A 13,817-nucleotide genomic window follows, 5' to 3' on the forward strand; every position below is an offset into this window, starting at 1 on the left:
TTGTTTGCAACTTTTACATTAATTTTCTAAGAGGAACATTTGAATGTATGATCTTAGTTTTGCATCTTTCCTAGAAATTTGAAGTTTGTTAGGAAAACTTTTATTACTGTTATTGTGTATATTACTTATTCAGACATGGAACATAGGTAAGTGAAGATAAATCAGAAAATAAGAGCAGTGCAGCAGGTGTTTTGATCAATTCATAGACACTATTTTGTGGGTGGGGCACCAAAACACCACGATTGTTTAGCCAGAGAGATAGTTAAGCCCTGAGGTCACCATTTTGGCATGGGAGGCCACTGACACCAAAGGGCATGTCCAGTTTGTGGACAGGGGCGCCAAAACCCCACTACTGCATAGCTACAGAGGCAATCAACTGCTGAGGTCGCCATTTTGCTGCAGCGCGGCAATAGACACCAGGGGGCGTGGCCTTATTTCCTGTCTGGTTGCTACTGAAAGAGGGATCTGCTGGAGTTTCGCTGTTGGCCTGAGCTTTACTGTTGGGTGGAGCCTCTGTGTGTACTAGTCCGTTTGCCAGAGCTAGGGGCTAGCTCTCAGAGGTTGGGTTCTCCCAGAGGCTGCTCTCAAAGGTTGGGTTCCCTTGCAGGTGAGATTAGACTGCTGACTGTACTTTTGACCAGATGTTGCTGGCAGGGGTCCTGGTACCACCTCCAAGTTTCGCGCATTGTTGGCTGTAAGTTATACTACATCCCTTTGTGCAAGCTGACCTGAAATGATCTGGTCTTGCAGTTCCCAGAGCCTTCCCCATGACGCATGGCAGAAGTGGGTCTCTAGGGGAATGCCCAGGAAAGCTAGGTATCTGCCTTGGGTTCTCATTTCCCCACTGGAGAAACCATAAACTCAAAGGTACCCTCTTAGGTGCTGCAACTGAGCTGGCCTGGGGGAGGGAAGAAAGCAAAACCTGATACCACTTCTGTTATCCTTCTAATGTGGCTTTTCTTGCTTTTCATGCCGGGGTTGGTGGGAGGGGGTGCTGCTTCAGCTTTATTTCTTGGATCTGGGATTTTTTCACAGATGTGTTCTTTTCCGTGGTTAGCTGCTAAACCATATTTTTATGACGGTACTAAAGCCGGGACTGTCATATTCCACCACCTTACTGATCTTAAGTCAGCCTCTTTGCTTCTTTGGAAGAGACACAATTTCTCTGGAAGAAATTGAAGGAAAGGATAGAAAAGGAGAACATATTTTAAAAATACATTCAGTTACATAAAATAATGGCTAATTTGGTAAGTTTTTGAAAAGTCCACTTGCATTCATTTCAGCTCTACACAATATAACTTATATAATATCTATAATACATATTATTTATAAATGTTAAGTATTTTACGATCAAATGTAGGATTAACAGACAGGAAGGAATTTAGAGGTATGAGACTAACATGCAGAAGGAGGAAATTCCCCAAGCTAGTCAAAGTCCAACTGTTGTTAAAAATAAATCTTCAGTGCTTCCACAGCTGAGAGAAAGAGTGAACAGAAGGACAGGGAAAGAAAGCAATAGAAATGTATACAGATAGGAGAGAGGTAGAGAATAAGGAGAGAATGGGAGGGGGTAGGGAACAAAGAAATAAAAAGATTGAAAAAGAGGCAGAGAGAAAGAAAAGAAACTCCAATGTTTTCCTGAAGAAATTCTATAATTTTGTATGAAAATTCTTTGCTAAATTAAAAATAAGCCTACTTACATTTTTCATGTTCACATAAATGAGCTAGAATGTGAATACACACACAGTATGGATTGTATATTGAGCTTTGGCTGACCAGATGGTTCTTCCTAGGCTTAGGTACAAGGGAGTGGGTGAGGTAGGAAAGTGGGAAATTACCTCATTTGGGAGACATGCTGAAACTAAATGGGGGTGGAGAGACAGAGAGGTGAAAAATAAGAAGCCTAACAAGAAAGATAGAAATAATCAGATTGCATGGACATTTGGAGACTCTTTGGAGAAATTTGGATTTTACTCTTTGAGAGATGGGAAACTTGGAGAGTCTTAAGCAAGAGAGAGACTGAGTCTGACTTACATTTTAATAGATTCATTCTGGCTGCAACTCTAAGAATACATTTAAGGAGACAAGTATAGAAGCAAGGCAAGTTAGAAAGCTATTACAGTACTCTAAGAAAGAGATGATGGTAGCTTAGTCCAGAATGGTAACAGCAGAAGTGGTGAGAAGTGGTCAAATTATAAATATTAATATATTTTGAAGAAAGAACTGTCAGTGTATCTGAATCTGTGTCTACATTTGTGCATGCACACATAGAAACATGCATGAGGGGGGAAGAGGGAGCAATCGATGATGTTAAAGATTTTGAAGAATTTTGATCCATGCTCCTGAGAGTTACCATTTATTGAGACAGGAAATCTGTTGGAGGAGATATTTTGGAGGGCATAGGAAATGGAGAGAATAAGAGTAAGATTTGGACATGTTAGATCAAGATACCTATTAGATCCACAAATGGTGATGTCTAATGGGTAATGAAATATATAGGTGTAAAGCATTATCAGTTCAGTTGCTGAGTCATGTCCGACTCTTTGCGACCCTATGGACTGCAGCACACCAGGCTTCCCTGTCTATCACCAACTCCTGGAGCTCGCTCAAACTCATGTCCATTGAGTTGGTGATGCCATCCAACCATCTTATCCTCTGTCGTCCCCTTCTCCTCCCGCCTTCAATCTTTCCCAGCATCAGGGTCTTTTCCAGTGAGTCAGTTCTTTGCATCAGGTGGCCAAAGTATTGGAGTTTCAGCTTCAGCATCCGTCCTTCCAATGAATATTCATTTCCTTTAGGATGGACTGGTTGGGTCTCCTTGCAGTCCAAGGGACTCTCAAGAGTTTTCTCCAACACCACAATTCAAAAGCATCAATTCTTCAGTGCTCAGTTTTCTTCATAGTCCAACTCTCACATCTATACATGACTACTAGAAAAACCATAGCTTTGACTGAACAGACCTTTGTTGGCAAAGTAATGTCTGCTCTTTAATATGCTGTCTAGATTGGTCATAACTTTTCTTCCAAGGAGCAAGCCTCTTTTAATTTCATGGCTACGGTCACCATCTGCAGTGATTTTGGAGCCCAGAAAAATAAAGTCTGTCTTCCCTCTGTTCAAATTTGGGCTCCTTTTATACAGAAGATGGGGAGGGTCTCACTGTGGCACCAACCCATGGCTCAGCAGGCCCACTAATGTTGGCTGGTTGACAGTTGCTCACTAACAGTGGCTTGCTTGAGGGAGGGACCCACTGCAGTGCTGACCAAGAGCTGAGTGGGGCTGCTGTAGCTTGCACCTGCCCAGCCCATATTACATTCCCCCACTGTCAGTGTCCATTCTACAGTCTTGTAGGAAAAGTGGTGATGATATTTCTGGCTATCTCCCACTGAAAAGGTGAGATGCGGGAGTGATTGTGAAATGGAATTGATCAGCGTCGGGTTTGGAATGTTCCTTAAAATTTTTGGTAAGCAATACAATTCTCTTTATCTACAACTATTTGAACCTGATGCCATGCCTTCTACAATGAGGTTTTCATCTCAATACATAAACTTTCTGAAGAGCAACCTTTACCCTTTTAAGGGTTCACAAACCCATTGCTCTCTGGCTTCTCAGGAGTTGAGTCATTTTCTAATGACAGTGGGGCTACTTTAAGCAGTGTGATATATCCATGGCTTTACTCCAGCTAACTAGACAGATGAATGCATGGTGAATAATACCATGTGTGGTCCTGTCCTCCTTGCAGTCAGCTGGCGCTGTGGCAGCTGTTCTCTCCACGTTTTAAGGGGGATTCAGTCTCTGGGTGGGAAAGGATGTAAGGCTGCTTGCATTGGATAGGCAGACCTGCTGAAAGCAAACACATGAACAGTTAAAACTGCGAGGTCTTTCACAGCATTTATAGATTCTCACACCTGCGCAGACACCTGGAATGGCAAACTATAGAAGATTTCAAAATGGCTTAATTTAAGCCTGTTTCTGGGAGCCACTCTGATTGGTAGCATGGCAGCTGGAAAGGCCTTGTTGTTGTTCAGTTGCTCAGCTGTGTCCTGCTGTTTGCTACTGCATGGACTGCAGCACACCAGGCTTTCCTGCCCTTCACTGTCTCCCGAGTTTGCTCAAACTCATGACCTTTGAGTCGGTGATGCTATCCAACCATCTCATCCTTTCTCTCTTCCTTCTCCTCCTGCCCTCAGTCTTGCCCAGCTTCAGGGTCTTTTCCAAAAAGTCAGCTCTTTGCATCAGGTGGCAAAAGTACTGGAGCTTCAGCTTCAGCATCAGTCCTTCCAATGAATATTCAGGGTTCATTTCCTTCAGGGTTGATTGGTGTGTTATCCTTGATGTCCAAGGGACTCTCAAAAGTCTCCAACACCACAGTTCAAAAGCATCAATTCTTCGGCACTCAGCCTTCTTTATGGTGCAACTCTCACATCCGTACATGACTACTGTACCATAACTTTGACTCTATGGATCTTTGTTGGGTAAAGTGATTTCTCTGCTTTTTAATACGTTGTCAAGGTTTGCCATAGCTTTTCTTCCAAGAAGCAAGCATCTTAATTTCATTGCTGCAGTTCACTGTCTGCAGTGATTTTGGAGCCCAAGAAAAGAAAATCTGCTTCTGTTTCCACTTTTTCCCCATCTATTTGCCATGAAGTGATGGGATTGAATGCCATCATCTTCGTTTTTGGAATGTTGAGTTTTAAATCAGCTTTTTCACTCTCCTCTTTCACTTTCATCCAGAGGCTCTTTAGTTCTTTGCTTTCTGCCATAAGGGTGGTGTCATCTGCATATCTGAGGTTATTGATATTTCTGCTGGCAGTCCTGATTCCAGCTTGTGCTTCATCCAGCCAGCATTTCGCATAATGTACTCTGCATATAAGTTAAATAAGCAGGGTGACAATATACAGCCTTGTCATACTCCTTTCCCAATTTTGAACCAGTCTGTTGGTCCATCTCCAGTCCTAACTGTTGCTTCCTGAACTGTATACAGGTTTCTCAGGAGGCAGGTAGGGGGTCTGTAATTCCCACCTCTTAATTTTCCACAGTTTGTTGTGATCCACACAGTCCAGCATAGTCAATGAAGCAGAAGTAAATGTTTTCCTGGGATTCTCTTGCTTGTTGTATGATCCAGGGGATGTTGGTAATTTGATCTCTGGTTCCTCTGTCTTTTCTAAGTCCAGCTTGTACATCTGGAAGTTCCCAGTTCACATACTGTTGAAGTCTAGTTTGAAGGATTTTGAGCATTACCTTGCTAGCGTGTGAGATGAGTGCAATTGTACGGTAGTTTGAACATTCATTGGCATTGCCTTTCGTTGGGATTGGAATGCAAACTGATCTTTTCCAGTCCTGTGGCCCCTGATGGTTTTTCCAAATTTGCTGACATGTTGAGTACATCACTTTAACAGCATCATCTTTTAGGATTTTGAATAGCTCAGGTGGAATTCTATCACCCGCACTAGTTTTGCTCATAGTAATGCTTCCTAGTGCTCGTAATAATGCTTCCTAAGGCCCAAGTGTGTTCACAGTCCAGGATGTCTGGCTCTAGGTGAGTGACCACACCATCATAGTTATCTGGGTCATTAAGATCTTTTTTGTACAGTTCTTCTGTGTGTTCTTGCCACCTCTTCTTAATCTCTTCTGCTTCTGTTAGATCCTTACCATTTCTGTCCATTCTTGTGCCCATCTTTGCATGAAATGTTGCCTTGGGATCTCTCATTTCCTTGAAGAGCTCTCTAGTCTTTCCCATTCTATTGTTTTCCTCTATTTCTTTGCATTATTCACTTAAGAAGTCTTTCTTATCTCTTGTTGCTATTCTCTGGAATTCTACATTCAGTTGGGTATATCTTTCCCTTTCTCCTTTGCCTCTTGCTTCTCCTCTTTCCTAAGCTATTTGTAAGGCCTTCTGAGACAACCAGTTTTGCCTTGCATTTCTTTTTTGGGGGGATGGTGTTGGTCACCTCCTCTTGTACAAGCGAGTTAAATTAGTGTCTTGACATATTTTAGCAATGCTCCTTTTTAATGTATGATTCAGTTTCTCACTTTCTCATGTTGTTTCTGATCCCCAGGATGAATGTAACTTCCAATCAGTTCAGTGTTTTAGACACTTGTTGGGTTATGCTAGAGACAAAAGCAGGCCTGTTATCACTTTGGAGAATATTAAGTAGTCCAAAGCAGGGAATCATTTCCTTAAGGAGGACTTTAACCACTTCAGGGCCTTTTCCGTCTGGGTGCGATAGGCTTCCACCCATCCTTAAATGGTGTCCACACATACCAGCAGGTTCTGAAGTTTCCTCCAATTTGAGGTATTTGAGTAAAATCTATTTGCTAGACCTCAGTGGGGTAAGTTCCTTTGTTCTGGATCCCCATCTGAGGAGGTCTAAAAGAGGTGTTGGGGTTATTTTTAGCACAAATCATACAATTGAGTAACCTGCCAGATGGTCCTTTGTAGGTGAGGTTCCATTATATGTTTCCCAATCCACTGTAACTTGGCCTCTGTCCCATAATGGGTGCTGTCATGGATGTGCTGCTGCAGCAGTGTCCAGGAGAGCCACAGGGATCAAAACAATCCCTTGTGCATTACATTTCTAGTCAGGTGAGTTATGGTCAAGAGTGAAACCCACTCGTTGGTCCTCTCCTCGTCCTTTTCTGAATATGCTGGCTGGTATTTTGACAAGTCAGTCTGTGAAAGGGGTGACCTTATCGTGGCTTGCTTTCTTTGCAGCTTGGTCAGCTAACCAATTCCCCTTTATTATATGAGTCTCACCCTTATGGTGGCCTGGGCAGTGCTTTATGGCCACTTGTGAAGGCTTATGGACTGCTTCTAATAGTAACAGAATTTCAGGAGCATGTTTTAGGTCTTTATTGTTTGAGTGAGGAGCCCCCTTTATTTCCAGATTGCCTCATGAGCATGCACTACAGAAGATGCATAGCAACATTCTGTGTATATATTTACTTGCTTCTCTTTAGTAAGGAGCAGGGCCCTTGTTAGGGTCTTGATTTCTGCCTTCTGAGCTGAGCTCCCTCGGGGCAGGGCTTCTGTTTCCACAGTTTCTGTGAGGGTTACCACTGCATACCCAGTGCATCGCCTACCTTTGTCCACAAAGCTGCTTGTGTTGGTGAACAGTTCCACATCCGGCTTAGCCAAGGGTTGGACCGTTAAGTCCAGTCTTCTGGAGTACACTAGCTCGATGGTGTATAGGCAGTCATGCTCGGGGATTGTGCAGCATCAATCGGCAGCAATATGGCTGGATTTAGGGCTGAAGTGACTTGAATTCTCACATTAGGATTGTCCAGTAGAATGGCTTGGTATTTTCCCAGAAGTCAGCCAATAACCCCCTTTCTGTTCCAGCAAAGTGAGGACATGATGAGGAACATACAGAGTGATGGGTTGCCCCAGGGTAAAGTTCTCAGCTTCTTGAAGTATGTCACAACTAGCTGCCACAGCTTGAAGGCAAGGAGGCCACCTCTTGACAGTCTGTTCTAGTTGTTTTGAGAAATAGGCAACCGGTCTGGGGATATTCCCCAGGGTTTGGATTAGCACCCCAAGGCTTATGCCTTTTCTCTCATGTACATACAGTTTGAAAGGTTTCTTTAGATCCAGTAGTCCCAAAGCCAGAGCTGAGACTTTGCTCTTACTGTTGCAAAGGCTGTTTGGCATTCTAGTCCAAGTAAGGGGCTGAAGATCATGTCCCTTCAGTGCCCCATAAAGGGGATTCCCTATGACCCCATAGTTTGCGATTGATATCCAACAGAGCCCTGCCATTCCCAGAAAACCTCCATGCTATCTATGAGTCTTGGGTGTTCTCAAGCCTGCAATTGCCCATTTTCTATCAGGCAAGACCTCACTGTCCTTTGGAAATGGCAAAACCTAGATACTTGACTTTGTTGCTTACATATTTGGACCTTTTTCTGGGAAACCTTATATCCACAACTGGCCAAATAGTTCAGGGTTCTGATGGTATTTTGTAGACACTTATCATAAGTAGGATTTGCTATGGGCAAGTCATCCACATATTGGAGTATGAGTCCTTCATCCAATGTTAAGTTTCTAAGGTCCCTTGCCAACATTTCCCCAAACAAGGTAGAATTCTTAAATCCTTGAGGCAGGGCTGCACAAAAATACTGTCGGATTGTTTGTGTTTCAGGGTCCTACCATTCAAAAGCAAAAAGCTGCTATGATTCTTCTGCAATAGGAATGCAGAAAAAAATCATCCTTCAAGTCCAAACTGAGAACCAGCTCTATTCTTCCAGAATAGTTGTGAGCAGAGTGTATGGATTGAGTACCACAGGGTGTAAATCTTGGACTATTTCACTAATAGCTCTCAAGTCTTGGACGAAGTGATACTCTTTGAGTTGGACTTTTTGACTGGGAGGATAGGGGTATTATACAGGAACCTGCAAGGTTTAATCACTCCTGTTTTCAAAAACTTTTCAAGAATTGGCTGAATTCCCTTTTGGGCCTCTTGTCGCAGAGAGTATTGTGTTAGATTAGGTGTCCCAGCATCACTTCTTAATGTTGGCCATCCATTTTGGGGCTTTCCCTGGGGTGCCATTAGCCCACATTTCTTGTCTTACCTTTCCATAGACTTCGGAGGTAAAATCTCAGTCTCCTTTTCTGGGCCATCCATGACTGCCATCTGCAGGCTTATGGTGTGTTCTAGTGGGACCCTGATGTCAAGCTGTCCTGATAAGTTACTTGAGCATTTAATTTACAAAGGAGATCTCAGCCCAAAAGAGGGATTGGACACTCTGGCATATACAGGAAACTGTGTTTCAGGGTGTGCGCATGCATTCTAAGTTGCTTCGATCATGTCCAACTCTTTGTGACCCTATGGACTGTAGCCCACCAGGCCCTTCTATGCATGGGATTCTCCAGGCAAGAATACTACGGTGGATTGCCATGCCCTCCTCCAGGGAATCTTTCCAACCCAGGGACTGAACCTGGGTCTCTTATGTCCCCTGCATTGATAGGCAGGTTCTTTGTACTTGCGCCAATTGGGAAGCCCATGTTGCAGGGAAAGGTCCCCTAACTGGCATTCTAGAGGTTGTAAGAAAGAATAATTTTGCACTTCTCCAGAAACACCCATGACCGGGATGAATTGAGATGTTTTCTATGCTACTTTGGTGTTTACCACAGAGTATGTTACTCCCAGATCTATCAGAAAGTCAATCATCTTGTCTCCCACTGTCAAAGTTACCTGGGGCTCCTGTAGGGAAATTAGAATTGGATGCCTCAGGTCCAAGGGAGCTCCCAGGCCTCTTCATTCTTCATCAGAGTGTTCCTCTCTTTCTACCAGAGGAGAGGCACCTGTCTTTCTTTTATTGTTTTCCTTCTTATTCCTTAGCCTAGGGCAATCTGTTTTTGAAAGCCCTTCCTCCTTGCAGTAAGTACATTGTTCCTTCCCCAGTGGTGGCTTACCTCTCTCTTCAGGTTACTTGCCTTCCAGAAATCTAGTGCTGCTGCCAGGAAAGTGGCATTCAATCTTTATCATCTTGGTTCTGTCTTTGTTCCATGTTATTCAACTCTTTAAAAACAATATTTACCAATTGATAAGAGTTCATTCTGAATGCACCATCTAACTTTTTTAATTTTCTTCTTAGATCTGAAGTGTTTTGCCCAATGTAGGCCGTATTTACCATTCTCATATTTTTGAGCACCTCGGGGTCTGCATCAATGTAGCACCTATAAGCTTGAAAAATTGTTTCTAGAAACTCTGATGGATCCTTATAGGGTTTTTGGTGTATCTCCTGATTTTATTTTAAGGTCTTTTGCTTAAGTACTCCCTTTCAAAGAGCCGTTAAGATACACTTCCTATAACGCTCTAGGTGCGTCATTTCTCCATTGTTAGGATCCCAGTCAGGGTCAGCAATAGGAACTGCCAGATTTGCTTCTGAAGTTCCATCTGGATCTGCTAAATGAAGCTGCTATGCTTCCTCTCTAGCTTTGTCAGTGAGCATCCTCCTTTCATCCCCAGTAAGCATCAACTTCATACAAGTGTGAATGTTTGCCCAAGAAGGATGGTGAATGTCAAAGATAGAAGTGAAAAGTTCAGTCATATGGAGGGAGTCCTCTCAGTATGTAGGGTTATGTTTTTTTCCAATTAAACAAATCTGAAGTTGAGAATGGCTTGTGCATCCATGGAAACCCAGCTCTTTGGCCATCTGCATTAAGGCCTCCTATAGGATATGTGCACAAAGAAGACTGCCCTGCTCCAGAAGTGGCTCCCAGTCCAAATTCGGTGCCCTGTCAGGTCTTAGATGGTGATAACAAACCAGGCTCCTGTGACCTGGAGGTTAACATAGAAACTTCTAATTGATTCTCATAAGTTGGGGAGACAGGAGGCAGTGCATATGTTAGTGCATCCTGCTCGGCCAATGGGGGAGCTGGGTTGGTCGGAGGGGGTTTTAAGTTTTGAAATAGCATGTCCTCACTCTTGCTTTCTCCCTCTCCCTCTTGGAGAACCGGTTTTCCCTTCAGACCGCTGTACCATAAGGCAGTAGCCATTTGACTGCTTTTCCTCTTAATGGATTAGCATAAATGCTTCTCCATATAGAATCTCATCATTTTCACCTGCTCTTTCACAAAACAATTCTAATTGCAAGATTGTATAATAATTAAATGAGCCATTCAAAGGCCATAGCTCTCCTGATCCTAACATATATTGGGACCACACACTATGACAATAGAATATCATCCGTTCCTTAGTCATAGGCTCACAACTATATTTTGCCAATTTACTTAAGGTACATCCCAAAGGGCTTTTCTTAGGGACAGATGGAGTATTTCCCATATTTATAAGTTCAAGAACAACAAAACACAAAAAGGACAAGCAAATTCCAATGCCAGAGGCACAAATAGGGTCCATCATGAATGAGGGCAAAACAGGAACAAACAAATGCAAAACAAAAGCAAGTGAACACAAAACAAAACTGAAAGAAATGGTTCAAAAATCAGATAGAGTTCAACAACAATTTGTGTGTGCATGCGTGCTGAGTCACTCAGTCGTGTCCAACTCTTTGCAACCCCATAGACTGTTGCCTACCAGGCTCCTCTGTCCATGGGATTTTCCAGGCAAGAATATACTAGAGTAGTTTGCCACTTCCTTCTCCAGGGGATCTTCCTAAACCAGGGATCAAACTCTCATCTCATACATTGGCAGGCAGATTCTTTACCACGTGCCACCTGGGAAGCCCTCAAACAACAACTGCCCTCTCCAAAAAGGTACCTTGATCAAATGAACAAATGGGCTTTTCCTTAAAGGGAAAAACACAAATTGAGAGGGGAAGATGTTTCCAGTTTTACACACCTGAGCAGTTCACCCTACCATATCAAGCCTGTTGGTTCCCAAACGTTGATTCCTTCCTCTAACGGCCAAGCTCTAAGGCACCCAGTGCTGCTTTAGGGAATTTTGAAGGGAAGATCCTCAGGACAAATGGTTTTGGCAACTGCTAGGGCCTTACCCTAAAATTCCCCAAGCAGGGCTGATTGGTCACAAGCAGCAAGGTTCCTGGGTAGTTTGACCAATAATTTGTTACTGAGCCTAAGATTGTTCTGCTCACTGCACAACAGGCCAATAAATTGGAGACGAGGTGTTGGAGCTAGGAATAATGACTTTAATAGAAAAGCTAGCAGACCAAGAAGATAGCAGACTAGTGTCTCAAAAAAACCATTTTCCATCAGTCCAAATTTGGGCTCCTTATATATAGAAGGGGGGAGGGACCCACTGTGGTGCATACCAGTGGCTGAGTGGGGCTGCTATAGCTCGTGTCTGCCTAGCCTCTATTACAACCTCTGCCTCTGTCATCACACATTTCCCTGTGTCTCTCTCTTTTCATAAGAGAGCCTCAGTCATAGTAGATCAGGTCCCATCCTACTCCAGTATGAACTCATCTTAACTAGCTATATCGGCAGCACGCCTCTTTCTAAAGAAAGTCACATTTTGAGGCATTCAGGTTTATGACTTCATATATTTCTAGGAGACACAATTCAACCCATAACCATAACAAGCAGGAAGCCCAGGCAGAAAATACACACTGGGGAGTTATCAGAGTTTAAGGTATTATTTAAAGATACAGACCTGGATAAGAATGCCTAGGGAGCGAGACAAGCTCATTGATGTGCTCCGTGCCTTCGCCCAGGCAGTTGCCAAGCAAGGCTGGCAGAGTAGTGTGCTGTGGAAACATGAGGTGTGCACACACTCGTTGCAGCTTCTCGCCTTGGGCAAGTCTGAATTGTTGCAGATCACCCAGACAGGTAGAGGCAGACTCACTGGCAGGTAGACCAGCAGATCAGTGGATATGGTGCTGCTCTTGACCATGAATTGAGGAGGCCCTCTCTCTGCCGGCATGAAAGGCCAGTTGAAAATGCTTCGGCTAGAACATCTTGACCTTGTAATAGAAGTGGTCATGCTCTAGCGGGGTTTATTGGGTCGGATGCATGAAGGCTCCACTGCAGGTGCGGTACGGGGCACCTCCAACAGTGAGGGGAGACCAGGAAGCAAGGCCATTTTCCCTCCTGAGGTCAGGGAGGAAATGAGGAAATGGCCCCAGAGGCAATATTGCAGCTGCCTGATCTGCCTGCTCCCATCAAACCCTCTGCTAGGTGGGACAGTACATGCCTGGACAGATGGGCCAGCTGGCTATCCTACTAGGATCTAGGATGTGATACCTCCCCCAAATTGTCCCTCTACCTCAATACAAGTGTCTGGATTTGGGGCTGGAGATGCTAGCCTCTGCTCACTCACACACCAGGCACCTGCTATTGGATGGTGCAGACCCCTCAGTTCAGCTGTCATCCAGGCCCCTACAGTGCCCTTCTAGGATATTACAGGGGCAGGACAGGCACACAGCCATTAGCATGAGACCTTTACCAGGGTGTTTAGAGAGCCTGCTCAGCCAGTAGTCAGCTTGCAGGTGTCCTTGTGGCAGAGAGTGCAGTGAGAGGCAGCTCTCAGCTTTCTTTCCAGGCCCTCCAGGCACTTCAGCTTCAGGTCAGTGGGTGAGCTGGGGGCCCCCTGGGGACAGGCAGAGGGCTGTGTCCCACAGAGCTCCAATTCGTCACTACAGACACCCATTTTCCAAGCCCAGGCCTCAAAGCAGCCGTAAACCTCTTCCCCTGTCTGCGGCCTAATGGCGGCAGTGTCTTCATAGGTTGCAGTCCATGGAGTTCTCAGATTCCCTCCAGTTTAAATAAAAAGCTTGAGGGCCAGTTCAGTCCTGCGCATTTTGGCTCCTTTGGTGATGATGGTTGGGCAGGGTCTGAAGACTTAGTCCTGTGGGCACCTCCAGCTGAGATCTGCCTCTTCAGCTGGGCCAGGGCACTGGCAAGAGGATGCAGACTGGGGGCTAGATGAACGCTCCTGGGCAGGGTAACCAATCCATGCAGTGACCCCTTCCTCTTAGCCAGGCCTGGAGCTTGACGGATGAAAGGTGACCTTGGGACCTTGCCTGTTCTTGTTAGAACAGAGAATAACATTTGTTTTGGTGAAGGTTTATAGGAACATGGTGACCTGACTGTGACTTCACCTCAAGAACAAAGGATCTGACAACAAGAAGTTTGTAATAACAAACTGTGGCCGTCCCTCACCTTTCCTATAAACGGGCTTTGCTGAAAGCTTTCTGGGAGTTCAAGGTTTTTAGGGCATAAGCCACTCATCTCCTTGCATGGCCCTGCAATAAACCTTTCTCTGTGCCAAGCTCCGACATTTTAGTATTATTTGGCCTCACTGTGTGTTGGTCACATGGATTTGTGTTTGGTAACATTTTCACCAAAAAGACAAAAACAAAAACCCACCTCTGTACTTCTTCATGATTATTAAAGACATCTG

At 44.3% G+C, this 13,817-nt stretch overlaps 1 protein-coding gene across 2 annotated transcripts in view; it reads left to right on the forward strand.

Moving 5' to 3' along the window:
* Positions 1-13,817, forward strand: part of GABRA3 (gamma-aminobutyric acid type A receptor subunit alpha3) — a 227,926-nt gene that overhangs the window by 193,607 nt on the left and 20,502 nt on the right. The gene's annotated exons all lie outside the window — the stretch shown is intronic.

Source organism: Cervus canadensis, chromosome X (genome assembly GCF_019320065.1).
Source record: "Cervus canadensis isolate Bull #8, Minnesota chromosome X, ASM1932006v1, whole genome shotgun sequence".
NCBI classification, from domain to species: domain Eukaryota; kingdom Metazoa; phylum Chordata; class Mammalia; order Artiodactyla; family Cervidae; genus Cervus; species Cervus canadensis.